The 12082-nt window shown below is 37.3% G+C and overlaps 1 pseudogene; it reads right to left on the minus strand.

Moving 5' to 3' along the window:
* Positions 1-9312: 9312 nt before the first annotated feature.
* On the minus strand, positions 9313-11755 carry LOC100753812 (annotated as a pseudogene).
* Positions 11756-12082: the final 327 nt, after the last annotated feature.

Genomic DNA, 12082 nt, shown 5'->3' on the forward strand with positions numbered 1-12082 from the left:
TGCCATAAAGACATATGGATGGGAATTGTCTTGGTTTCTTTAACTATTGCTGTAATAGGAATGAGAAAGCAACTTATGGGAGAAAGTGTTTATTCTGGCTCATGGTTTGAGAGAGTCAAAGCAGTAGGAGCTTGAAGTAGCTGAATACATTGCAGTCAAGAAAAGGCAGGGAAGGCTGTCAGTTCTCATCTTGCTCTTCCTTTGATACAGATCAAGATCCCTACTGAAGGACTGTATCTATTTACAGTCAAGATGGATGTTCCCCCATTAATTAATACAATAAAGATACCAGTCCTTGTGGCATGCTCAGGGATCCATCTCCCAAATGATTCTAGATTCAAGCAAGCTGACAACACCAACCATCACAGGATTCATCCTGGTTACAGCAATGTGTGATTGGTGTGAGTATCACTTGTAACACTGAGCAATAGTAGCAACACTTGATTTAGTACCAAAAGTCAAAGGCAGAATTTAAATGCATATTGTTCAGTGTATATGTTTAAGAATTCAGCTATAGTAAATGGAGTAAAATTGAATCTTTCTTTTAGAATTTTTGTACTTGAGTCCAGTGTCAATATGGGGAGAAAGAGAAAAAGAGAACTTTTCTCTATCTTACTTTATATGTCCATTATTTATTGTGCCTAAATTTTAAAAATAAAATAAATTCCTATATAATTTCCCTTTCCTATATCTTTTAGAATATTTTAATGGTAACTGTCTAAATCATCAGTGATTTATCCACCATGCCAAAATCTTCTCAGGTTGAGCACATGCCTTGTGCATAGGGCATCTGTTGGTAAATGACCACTGTAGTTGTGGGTAGCTGGGTAGTTTACCAGGGAAATTCACAGATGTAGCAGCTGGAAGCTGAAGTGGAGATTGCATTGCTACATCTCTCCTGTGTCATCAGCTGTGGTGCAAAGCAGGGGCCAAAAGAGCTATTGTGTATGTTTTGGCAATTTACCAGCATTATGTAAGTAAACTCTTGGCCAGAATTTCTGTGCTTATTGCCAGCTAACATAAGATTTAGGGAGAGTGTAATTTTCAGCTTTTGTAAAGACCATCAAATGATAAATAGAGTAATCAGATCTTTGCCTGAATTGCTTACTGCAGTGAAATTTGGATCAAACATGTAGTAAAAATATCAGTTAATCTGCTTAAGAAGCTAGATATACTCATTTGTTTTCTTTGATCCAGTTTCATTCTGTCATTTGTGATGAAGGGAAAAGAAAAATGATGTCCAAATTATGTATATGTTTACAAAATTTTTATTTCTGTTTTGCTTAGTCTGTGGTTAAGCTGGCTCATTTCATGTACTCTATGACACAATAATTTACTCTTTCATTAAAAAATCATTAGTGGTGTTGCTCATGAATTTTTCTTACTCAGGTTGGACAGTAATAGGAATTCAAGCAAATGTTGGCATCTGAGTATTGCACATAGAAATGACACCAAATGAAGGGACACTTGCAGAGCTGCTCATATTCTCTGCTCCTTGAAGTCAAGTTGAGGAGACAGATCCAGCAATTTCTCTTGATCAGAAAAAGTCATGCTTAGACCAAACTTGTGAGTAGCCTTAATGAATGGGTCACATTTAAACTAAGCTCTTGGTACTAGATTAAGCCATTGCAGCAGTGGGGGTTCTTCTGCAGGGTCTCCAATGGCCACCCATCTCTGCTTTTGCTTTTAATTTCGAAGCAAATTAAACATTACCCCAAAAGAAAATAGCTGTGGACTATTTCATTGTTGGCCTAATGAAGTCATATATATATATATATATATAATATATATATATATATATATATATATATCCAAGGCTTATTTTGTGTTTCTAAGCCATTGTAATCTCTACTGCAAAGGGAAAAGGTCTTATTGAGAATATGTTTTTTCTTTAACATGAGGAAAAACATCAGAAATTTCAGTGGAAAACCCTGATGAGGGAAAAGTCATTTTTCTCACAAGAAGTAAGATTTTGTAAAAATATAATTAGTTATTGTTCATATAATCAAGTAGCTTATAAAAGACTGGAATTTAGGTTTGAAATAATACAAGAGTATAATTTGAACAATATAAAATTAGAGACAATGTGGAAAACAGTAGGATTCATAGGCTAGAGGAATAAGTAATATATAAGACATTGAAAACATGTTATAGAGGTCACCTTAATTGTAATTAATTTTATGATAATAATTACAAATGACAATTATTAAATCATTGTGAAATAATGTAAAATATAAAAATAAATACAAAACCTTCTTGTTCCAAATCTGTTCCCCAAGAAAGCAATCTATTTTCATCTTTCCATTTTTCTCTCCTATTAAAGAGTTTTGAACAGAGAGATAACATGACTGAATGTATGATGTAGGACTGTTAGGAAGATTAATCTATGAATACTGAGATAGATCAAGAATAAAGACAAGTATTTGAAACCTAGAGACCAATTATAGTTCTACTAAAGGAATTTGATTTAGAGGCAATAAGAGCCTAGACAGAAAAGGGAAGAGATGGGAAGTTGTAAGATGCACTGAAATAGAAAAATTACTGATAGAAAATGGGGCATTAGAGGAAGCCATCCTTAGAGATGGATGGAACCCAATTAACAGCAACTGTTCCAGAGACAGGAAATACATTTAGGATAGATATTGAGGTAAAAATATATGCTTTTTTTAATGTGCATTACTTGAAAGCGTATACTTTTATAAAACATTGGTATTATAATTACAAAATGAAAAACTGTGACAGACATTAAACACACTATGTAATCCAGAAATCCTTCTAAACTTTAAGTCCTATTTAGGTTTCCAATAAAGGGTAGTTCAACTTACGGGATTTAATTAAGTTGATGTGTTAAGAAACTATAAGAGATTTTGACAAGAAAAAAAAAGTACTCAGTGAAGAATGAGTGGTGGGTGAAGTCAGGAAGACACAGTATTTCTCAAAGTTGAAGAAGAGAGTAAGAAAAGTGTAGAGAAGAAATAAGGGTTAGGTCAGATATTCACATACAGATGGGATCTAGTTTAGGTGTCTCTGATGCTTTTGTCTGCTCCTGAGACCCTTTTCCTCCTACTGGGTCACCTTGTCCAGCCTTCATGTAAGGGTTTATGGCTGGTCTTACTGAAACTTGTTATGCTGTGTTTGGTTGATATCTCTAAGAAAGCTGTTTTTGTTTGTTTGTTTGTTTGTTTGTTTGTTTTCTGAGGGGAAATGGAAGAGAAGTGGATCTCGGGGAGAGGGGAGGTGAGAGGGAGAGGGAAGAACAGTGAAAGGGGAGGCTGCAGTTGGGATGTATCAAATGAGAGAAGAATACATTTTTGGAAAAGGGCAAAAATAAAAATGTATTTTCAAAACTCAAAAAAAGGAAGAAAGAAAAAAAATACATGTGATGGGCTAACAAAATAAAAATGAGTTAATGTGCATACTTAGAGCAGAGATACAGGGAAGGGAGGGAGAATGAAAATCAAGGAAAGGACATTATTTTATAAACCTAAGAGAAAGAGATCATGGAGACCACCAGACCATCTAGTTTTTTGACAGAGGTTTTTTTTTTTTTTTTTTTTTTTTTTTTTTTTTTGGGAAAAGGGCATGTGGTGTGCACTTGGTAGGCAATGCCCCTTTTTCTGAAGTGAAATGATGGCTTAGAGATTAAGAGCACTGGCTGCTCTTTCAGAGGACCTGGTGTAATGATATGTCTTTCTGCCAAAGCCCAAGCTTTGCCGCCATGTGGGCGCTTTCCACCAGGCCTCCCAAGTTCTGCCTGCTGCCATGTTAAGGTCCCAATAACATACAGAGACTTATATTAGGTACAAATGCTGCTTCACCAACTGACTAGGATTTCTTACTTGCTAGCTCAGTCTTAAATATCAACCATAAAGACTTATCTTATCGGATGTCAGCTGCTGGCTTCTTCTCTTGCTGGGATCACATGGCAGCTCCAGAGCAGAGAGCAGGAGGAAGAGAAAAAGGACGACTTCCTTCTTGTCTGTGCTTATATATGAGTCTGCCTGCTATGTCACTTCCTGCCTGGATCTCTGCTACATTTCCCAGAATCCTCCTTGACTCCTAGTCCCACCTAACTTGCCGCCTCATTGGCCAAACAGTTCTTTATTTATCATCCAATAAGACAAACACATACACAGAAGCATTTCCCCCATCACCCTGGGCTCCATTTCTAGCACTCACATGATGGCTCGCAACTGTAACTCCAGTCCCAGGATATTTGATACCTTCTTTTGGCTTCTTCTAGTACCAGGCATGTAGGTAGCACACACACAAACAAAACACCTGTGCATAGAAAAATAATAATAAGTAGAAAATTATTTATCTTCTCTCACAATGCACTCTGGAGAAAAATGCCAGTTGTTTGTCCATTTTTGAAAATTAAATACGTGGTGTGCAACAACATGCTAACAGGTGTTAGCATGACAAGGACATGTAGGAACAGATGTAATGGGTAGAGAGTGAATAATTGGACCCTGTTGTTTTAGTGACTCTTAAGGGAGGTGATGCTGGCTTGAGCTTGGGTAGTAGTTCTGGAGGTGAGCATTATTGTCTTGATTCAATCTACATGTTTACGATACACCTGGCTTCATTTGATAATAAATTTGATATTTGAAAATAGGAAAGTATTTTTTATAAAATGTTTTATTACTGGCTTCAGTAATAGTGGCATCTCTTGCTGAAATGAGTGGGAACCTGGGAGATGGACAACACTTTCTACAAATGAATAAATTAAGATTTCTCTTACATAATTAGTTGATTGGGCATTGCCCTGGTCATATTGCTCCAAAAAGTGGATATATGAATCTTGATCGACAGGTAAAGTTTGAAAATTTGATGTTCATCTTTACACTCATGATATGGAGACTGAACAAGATCAACTGTGGATCCCAAATAAACCAAGCAAAGTCTCAAGTATTGAAAAACAACCATTCAGTTCTAAAGAAATCAATAGGGAGAGACATCAGTTGTGAAGAGGAAGTGTGAGGTTCTGGGAGGTTGATGTGTGTGAAGAGAGAAAAGATGTTTCAGGAAGTCATAAGTCATGTGTATTATTCAGTGGTCACTAGAGTCATAGAACTTCCATAATGAATCTCTCATTATATCCATATCCCTATCTATCTATCTATCTATCTATCTATCTATCTATCTATCTAGCTATGGGAATTTGTTGCAATGACTTAGAGACTATAGTCCAACAAGGTGTAGCTGTGAATAAAACATCCAAGAATCCAGTAGTTGCTCAGTCTCATGAGACTAGGTGTCTAGACTGGTCTTCTGTATATGTTGGAATTTCGAAAATGTAGACTCCAATGGCAGTGAAGAAATGGATTTTCTGACAAGGCGAGGGCAAACAGACAAATATTCCTTCTTCAATTGTCTTTCCAGCAGAAAGTGTGGCCCATATTAAAGGTGTGCCTTCCAGTCACAAGGTCTGGATTAAAGATGTGTGTCATCCAGCCTTAAGATCTAGATCAAAATCTTGTTGTCTTCTTGCCTGAAGGTTTTGATCACAAGTGTGCTCTCCATTTCTGGCTTATAGTTCATTCCAGATACGCTCAAGCTGACAACCAAGAATAGCCATCATGACATGTTAACATGTGACACAGCCTGGTGGGGTATACAGTGATTGCCACAGAATGAAATGAAGGATACCTGGGCTTCTGTTATTATCTGAAGTACATGAGGTCAGAATTAGTCTTATAGATCTGGAGAGTTGTGGTTAATAAACCATAACTAAATATTTTTCTTGGAATTAGTCTTTAAGCAGTTATCAGAGTGAGGCTGATGGTGTTTTAATGCTGGTCATATTTAGAGTGCAACCTACTGTTACATTGTGGGTAGAATCAGTGATGGAGAAGGCATTAGAATAGGCAGTGCTGGAATGTCTGACTTTAAATGTAGGTCTCTGTGGGACTTCTAGATGGAAATTAAAGAGAGAATGACTTGATACAGCTGATGGGAGATGGGCTGGGCAGCAAAAACAGCTCCAGAACACTGGAGTCCGAGGGGTGCAAAGGCCAGTATAGTGGGACTGGCTTGATAAAGATCACTTGGGGTTAGGGAGGATACATTTAAGTAGAGAACATAACTTTCTATATTGTCTTCAGTAGAAGTTCATGATACAAAGTGCAATATTTTAGCTTTGTGCACAAGGACAGAACAGGGACATATGGAATTCTCATAAGGGTAGAGCTGACTTCATCTTATAACAAGTCAGGAATAAAATGTAAAAAGGAAAAAAGGTCATAAAATTAAGTGATTTTGTTTTCCTCTTTGTGCTTCTTCAGGCTTAGTCCATAATTGACAGGATGGGTGTTTTCTTGGAGGATGAAATATATTTATACATGTTTATCCAGCATTTTTCACATTCCTTTTGTCTGTGGTCATTTTAAATGACAAAACCTTCAAAAAGTCAGAGAGAAAACAAAACAGTTACCAGTAACTGTCATGTAAAGAAAACTAAAAATGTGTTTAGTATGGCCTTTTTTGTGGTTGTGCATTGTTGCCAGGAAAAAGCTGCTCTCTGTTTTATCTACAGTGCACCTTTTCAGAAGAAAGTAGGAAATTCTTTAAAATTGAAAATTTATATTTTTCTGTTTTTTATTGTATATTTATCTTCTGTCTTCTTTCATTAAAAATTTACCTGCTTTTTATTATCTCGGTAAATGGCAGAAGTCAACAAGTCTAAAACATAGCTGCACATGATTGGTGATTATCCTAATTGTTATCAGAGATACTCTCTCCAGTAACTGATGGAAGAAGATGCAGAGATCCACAGCCAAGCACTGGGCTGAGCTCCGGGAGTCTTGCTGAAGAAAGGGAGGAGGGATGGTACAAGGCAGGGAACCATTAAGGGGGAATGCACAGAGACAGCTGACCTGAACTGTGACCTCATGGACTCTGAACCAACAGTTAGAGAGCTTCCATGGGGCCCACGTAGCCCTCTGCAAGTATGTGACAGTTGTGTAGGTCTCTTTCTAGGGTTCCTAGCAGTGAGATCAGGATCCCTGGCACTTAGTGGTTCCCCGTGCTGGATTACCTTGCCTAGACTTGACTAAAGGAGAGAATCTTAGTCCTGCCTCAACTTCATGTACCATGCTTTGTTCAAGCCCATGGGAGGCCTGCCCCTTTCAGAATGGTGACAGAGGAGGAGTGGATGGGGAGGAGGGTAGATGAGGTGAGAGTTGGAAGGAGAATAGGGAGGGGAAACTGTAGTCAGTGTGCAAAACAATTGGAAAAAATGTTTTTTTAAATAAAAATTAAGAAGAAGAAATAAAACTTCATCAGAAGAAAAGTACCTGCACAGGTTTCGTTTCTTGACTCTTGTAATTTATCTTTGTCATTTAATCTTATTGTTTATCTTGCCAAATATAATCACATGCAAGAACAATGAATTCTGCTTTAAAAATTATCTTACTGTATAATTGCACTGTGATCACTGTTGTAAAATATAAACAACAGTGTTTATATTTTACTGTAAAGAATAAAATAACAAAGTGAGGATAATGAATTTTTTTGTCTGAGAATGAGCCAATATATATATATATATATATATATATATATATATATATATATTGTTATTGTATATATATATATTGTTATTGTTATTTAAAAATGATCTTTTTGTTCACACACTGACATCTCCTAGTGTTGTTTTTGTGCTTATTTACTGTGATCACTATTATTATCATTTGTGCATGGCCAGTCGCTTAGGTTCTTACTGACTACAAGGAATATCTACATTTCTTACACAACTGCATTCATGCCATTGCCTTTTGTAGGGATTCCTTCCTGGAGTCTACTGCAGACATGCTGTTTATTCCTTGGACTCTAAATTCTTCCTCAAAGGTGTAACTTCCTTATGTAGGTTTTGATGGTAGTAACCAAGATACCTCATCAAACGATGCTTTGTAAACTTCCTCTGGTAATCAATGCATGTGCTTTTGATGCCACACAAGTGCTTTACTTTTTATATACTTGAGGGATGTTTTATCTTATGTATCTTTTCATCCTGAAGTGTGACTTTAGCAACAGTTAAGTAAAAAAAATTTGATGTCTTTGGTCTGGTTCTTTTACTGTGTTAAGGTGGTTATTCATTTGCCTACACATGCCTATGGAATATTCTGGTAAAAACTAACAGGCATTGAAGTGTTTACTATTTACTGAATATTACTGATTAGCATGCTATGCAATTAATTAATTTAATTAAACTTCTAGATGCTACATTGGTGAGTACTGCTACTCAAACAACACAAAATGATAAAAACCAAAATTTTAAATAAAAAAGAAATAACATTACTGCTGTATATTCTGTTCCCTTATAGGTTTTTGTCAGTGACTCCTAGCTTACATGTCATGACTGTTAGCCTCTCAGACTACGATTTAAATATGAAAACTAGCTGCTTTCGTATGGCTGTGACCTTTAGGCTGTTTCAGGTTTGTTTTTGGTTGACATTCTCTACAAAATGATTGTGATAATAGAATATAGCTGGAACAAATTCTGAATATGATATCTGAAAATATTGTTCATATAAAGGTCCTAAAAACTTGTAATTTTCTTAAAACCACTAAATTGGGTAGAGATTTATCACCATTTCTGTGTATTTCTAGTGTTGCAGCATCTAATTTAGTGGATTGGGTAGTCTAATTTTCAAAGAAGTAATGTTTGATCAAGCTACAAAGTTAAATTTTTCTGTAGGAACAGTAATGATATTGATATTGTGTATGGATCTTATTAGATTTAGGGAGAGGTGAGATTCAAGAGTAGCATAGAATCAAATAATCTTCAGGAAAAAGGGTCTTGAAGATAAAAACATTTAACTCATGTATTTTTATCTTTAAGAAATTTTCTTTTCATCAAATATTTTTCATTACTTTGAAAAGAAAATAGTTACTAACACAGTAGTGTGATTGTTTGGTCCTTGCCTTCCTGAAGACTGAGTATGTATACATTCTAAATCCTACAGATAATGAATGCTATTTAATAATTTCAAGTCTTCTGTATAAACTAATGGAAAATCATACAAAATCACTAACTTCTTTCTTCCTTCTGCTTCCTTTTTCCTTCCTTCCTTTCTTCCTTCCTTCCTTCCTTCCTTCTTCTCCTCCTCTTCCTCTTCCTCCTCCTTCTCCTCCTCCTCCTCCTCCTCGTCCTCCTCGTCCTCGTCCTCCTCCTCCTCCTCCTTCTTTTCTTCTTTCTTCAAATTTGCCAAACTTTTTCTGGCTGTAAAGGCTGCAAACAGCCCATCTAAGTCTATATCCAATCCTGTCTTTACAGTGCCCTGGGCAGACACAGCTACCCTCCCTCCAGTCTCATGTCTTGTCCTCTTCTATCTTGTCCTTCTTGCCATCCTTGGTGGCCTGGGAGGCTAGAGAGCCCACTGCATTTCGAATGGATTCATTGCTGGGATCCACACCTGGAAGGTTCTCTAGGACACTCTGAAGGTCTTGCATCACATTGTAGTCATTCTCCTTGACTTGCTCAGATGTGTCAATGGCTGAGCTAGCATCGATGTCAGCTGACTTTGCTTGGCCAAACTCTGATCCCTGCAGTGACATCTGCATGGCATAGGCAATATGCCCCTCCTGAGTCATGCTGCTTAGGTCAGAAAGGCCAGCACGGCCAAACTCCTCCTGGCTGATGGTCATCTTCAGTAAGGCATTGTCCGAGTCTTCAGTCCCAGATGTAGCAATTACAGCCTCGGCTGCAGAGGCTGCAGCAGCACACTGTGCCTCCTCCTCCTGGCGCGGCCGCTACTGCTGCTCTTCCAACTTAGGGCCAACTTAGGATCAGCACTGGGGTCTACTCCAAACTCAAAGTCCCTGGCACCGAGACCCAGCATGGCACCTTCACCAGCCAGAATAGGAGAACTGATCAGCCCTCTTGATCTAAAGTGTTTACCGGAAAGGACAAACTTCTTGGGGCTGGGTGTGGCAGTGCATTCCCTTACTCTCAGCACTCTGGAGGCAGAGACAGGCAGATCTTTGTGCTTGAAGCCATCTTGGTCTACAAAGCAAGTATAAGGACAAGCAGGGCCACACAGAGAAACTCTGTCTTGGAAAATCAAGACAAACAAACAAAAGGACTTTTTACTTCAAGTTGAGGGAAAGTAAACACCCCTAGACATCTGACAGAGAGCCAAGTTCTCATCTTTGCAGGAAAATGTGTATGCATATCTAAGGGCAAAATGTGTCAAGAAATTTGAGAAGTGGAGCATTCACCGCGAGAGCCTTGCCAGGCCTGCAGCAGCTGGGTCAGACCTCCGTGTAGATTCTTAGTCAGCTCCCCTACCCAGTATTTTGAGGCTGTGGATGTTCTTATTAATTTTAAGCTATTAACCATGCCAACTTTCAATTGGACTTAAGTGAAAGTATTTCCTGAGGGGAAGAATTTTATTGAGCTGCTTTTTTGAACACTAAAGCTTAAAAGAAAAAAAAAGTAGTGGTACCCTTATTTCCTTCATGTTCAAACCTTTCTTTGTTTTTTCCCTTCTCCTTACCTAAGTTAGAAAAAACACACATAAGTGAGAATCTTAAACTGAAGTGTCTTTTCCTTCCATTGCAGTGCTTTGATGTCAGGCAGAGCTGCCTCCTTATGTTTTGACAAAAACATTTGTTAAATCCTTCATTCTTTCATCATTTAGTTCATCTCCCTGAAGTCCTGGTTCTTCAGCTGGCAGTGATCATTCTCCTCTTTCTATTAATGATTATTTGTATTAATGAGGATGATTTGTCAAGTACAATTTTATGTTCTCTCTTTCTCCCCTGAAAAGAGCAATCTTGCCAATTTGATTCCATCCCTTGGAGTTTAAAAAATACACTTCTCTCATGTTAAAGTCTCCATAGTCTTCCACAGTGCTCAGGGGTTGTTACTCCCACTGCACTTTTATTCTTTTCTAATTAAAAATAATTTATTAATGTCATATCTAGAAAAAGAGCTCAGCTCAATCTTAGCAAATGGTTTATTTTAATCTCAGCATTTTATATACTCTTCTTGGGTTCCTTGCCAGTTAACTAAAATAATGGTTAACTGTATGTATTTTCTTATTACTTAATCTGCAATTAAATTATTGAAATAAAATTTTAAAAAATCAATAACATATCAAAATGATTTTGTATTTTAGTTGAAGAATTTTAGTTTTTATAAATATATCTAATGTGTTATTTGTCATTTCATAGCTTTGGAAAATGGTGCCATTCTTATCTTTATTGATGTTGTCAAGATTTATTTATTGAATGAAGTTGGGTATCTGCATAAATACCAACAACACAGTTGTGAATAACAAGGTCACAATATCCAAGGAAGAAGTTTTTTATGATGACTCAATGTTAGCTCTTGTGCCGCTTCATGCGCTGAAACCCTAACCCTTGGTGTAACAGTATTTGAAAGGGGTTGGGGTTATTTTGGGTAATTGATTTAGACATGGTGGTAAAACTCTCCTGAGTAATGTTAGTTCTCTTATAAAAGAATAAAAGAGAAAGTATTATGTACACACACACACACACACACACACACACACACACACAGAGAGAGAGAGAGAGAGAGAGAGAGAGAGAGAGAGAGAGAGAGAGAGTCTCACACACACACTGACAGGGTCTCACTACACTGCCCACATAAGTCTGGAACTCTGTCTTCCTTACTCAGCTCCCTAGGTGCTGGGGAGTATAGGTTTGTGCCACCACACTTGGCCAAAAAATGTACCTTGTTATCTTCGAGTCCTGGAGGAGTGCAGAGTGCCATATCATCATTTATCATGTAGGGATTTACTTGCAGTTTAGCTTTTGTTTTTCATCATGTTGTCCACTTACTTAAATTTTGTGCAGTTCATATAATAGGACAATTCCAAAAATTAAACTGTGAAAAGAAAGTCCTGTCATGACACAGAAAATGGCTTGTTTAGATTTAAACACTAAACTGTGCTGTATCCACACATAGCCATTACCCAAGGAGAAATGGAGACAGCAATGCCATATGAATCCTTGATAATAAACTTCATGTTCTGCTCAAACTCTAGCCACAGCCATGTGGATTTCATTGTGTTTGTTGCCATTTGTTATGCTGAATAAGTTAGAAACTTTATTA

The sequence above is a fragment of the Cricetulus griseus genome, chromosome 6 (assembly GCF_003668045.3).
Source record: "Cricetulus griseus strain 17A/GY chromosome 6, alternate assembly CriGri-PICRH-1.0, whole genome shotgun sequence".
Lineage (NCBI taxonomy): Eukaryota > Metazoa > Chordata > Mammalia > Rodentia > Cricetidae > Cricetulus > Cricetulus griseus.